Source organism: Macaca nemestrina, chromosome 2 (assembly GCF_043159975.1).
Source record: "Macaca nemestrina isolate mMacNem1 chromosome 2, mMacNem.hap1, whole genome shotgun sequence".
Lineage (NCBI taxonomy): Eukaryota > Metazoa > Chordata > Mammalia > Primates > Cercopithecidae > Macaca > Macaca nemestrina.
Genome location: NC_092126.1, coordinates 189,589,558 through 189,591,490, shown reverse-complemented (window position 1 = coordinate 189,591,490; position 1,933 = coordinate 189,589,558). Strand labels below are relative to the sequence as shown.

At 38.0% G+C, this 1,933-nt stretch overlaps 1 pseudogene; it reads left to right on the top strand.

Moving 5' to 3' along the window:
* Nucleotides 1–408: 408 nt before the first annotated feature.
* Nucleotides 409–507, top strand: LOC112425887 (U6 spliceosomal RNA; annotated as a pseudogene).
* Nucleotides 508–1,933: the final 1,426 nt, after the last annotated feature.

Here is a 1,933-nt window from a genome sequence, read left to right as displayed (position 1 = left end):
AAGACTTAATAATGAAGAGAGATAGGTCCACAATTAAGACCAGTCTACACATTATTTAATTGCCTGCCAGTTCCAGAAAAATCTAATTTAGTCACCATAGATGTGGTTCAACAGGAGTGTCTTGGAAGCTGCCTATGATAGGGCTACAAATGAAAGTTTACTGAATCTTTAACCCTCATGAAGAGATGATGGACAACCAGAAGATCTAGCTACGAGCAACATCAAGGAAGGAGCACTGGTCAGCTTCATAAATACAAGTCTGTTTTCTAGGGAAAAGGAACAATGGAAACAATCTTAGTCAATATTCTTTTGACTGCAGGTACAGAAATTAATTTGAGATAGTTTATGCAAAAAAAGTGTATTTATTCTATAGATATAAATGTATAGTGCTACTCAAAGAATGATTTAGTGTTCACCTTGGCAGTACATATACTAAAATTAGAATGATACAGAGATTAGCATGGCCCCTGTACAAGGATGACACGTTCAAAAAATTTATTAATATTAAAAAAAAGATTTAAAGATCATGATGGAATTTGGTATAGAAATTGAGATGAAGCATTTAGAAAGTTGTGAGGTATTTGAGAAAGCAGTTTTTTGCCTGCTGATTTTTTGATAAAAAAGTATGGTCGCTGTGTGACTCCTATGGCAACTGTAACGCATTACCACACACTTCCTGGCATTAAAAAAAAATGTATTCTGCCACAGTTCCGGATGCCACTCCAGCCAACCTCTCTGAAGTAGGGCCTTGAGCTAGTGGAGCATCTTTGCCAGCATAAGCAGAAAACGGGAAATGCTTGGAATTTGCAACCACCATGCCTCCCAAGACGGTCACAAGCTAATGACTCATTGGTGTGGGAGTATGAAAGCCCAGTTCCCTTGCTTTAAGTCAGGACAAACAGTGCCTTGTAACTTACATTCCAAAACTCCCTGCTGAATCAGACTGGCATCACCCCCGCTTGAAGCGATACCCTGGCTTCTTACCTTCCCTCCCCTCCTTTCCTCCTACTCTTGCCAATTTAACCCGGAGCACTTCTTTAATAAATTACTTGCGTATGAATCCTTGCCTAACATCTCCTTATTTTGAAGAAACTGACCTAACACAGAGAGTGTCTTTCAGGTGCTTTGTTTAACATTTCCTTAGATTGGGGAACCCACCAAAGACAAAGACTACATTACACAAACAAAGAGCAATATGAGCAGCCAATCCCCCTTGAAGAACTGGAACCAAATCATCCCGCTCTCTCTCCAGGCCACCGGAGCCCCACGGCTGCTCTGTTTCTTCCTTCATATCTGTTTCATTTTTGTCTCTGCACACACATCTCTGCTTCATGGCACTTAACCATAGCTTTCAATCTAACTCTTCTGTTTCAATTCATGACTGCCTTTCATTTATTATAGTAACTTTTTGCAAACTTTTTAAGAATTTGAAAATAAAGTTTTATGTAAAAGAAATGTAGAAAGTGTACATGTTTGATACACTTTGATAGAAAGTGTAATGATACTGATAAAAAATTAGTAGAATAATACAGTATACAAACGACGGTCAAGCCCCCCACTTTCAGAAGTTCCTTCTCCTTTAAGAGAAAAGGTGCATGGTTGGCACAAGGTATGGCACTCGGTATTGTCCGTAGCCACCCAAGTTCAGGCTACAGGGAACATCTGCAAAAAGAGCCTTCTTACAGAACCTTGGAGAAGAAAGTGAGAAAAACCCTGACTGACACAGAGGCATACCCTGAGCCAAGAGTGTATTTGTCTTTGAGAATAGAGAGGATTTAAACTGAATGTGACATTTAAAAAAAATGATTAACAATTACACCATTTATTGAGGAGTACAATTTTAACTTGACCATTGGGAGTTTTATTGGTTAAAATAATTTAAGATAACGTTTTGACTATTATGATTAAATATAATATTATTACTATTTAAAAG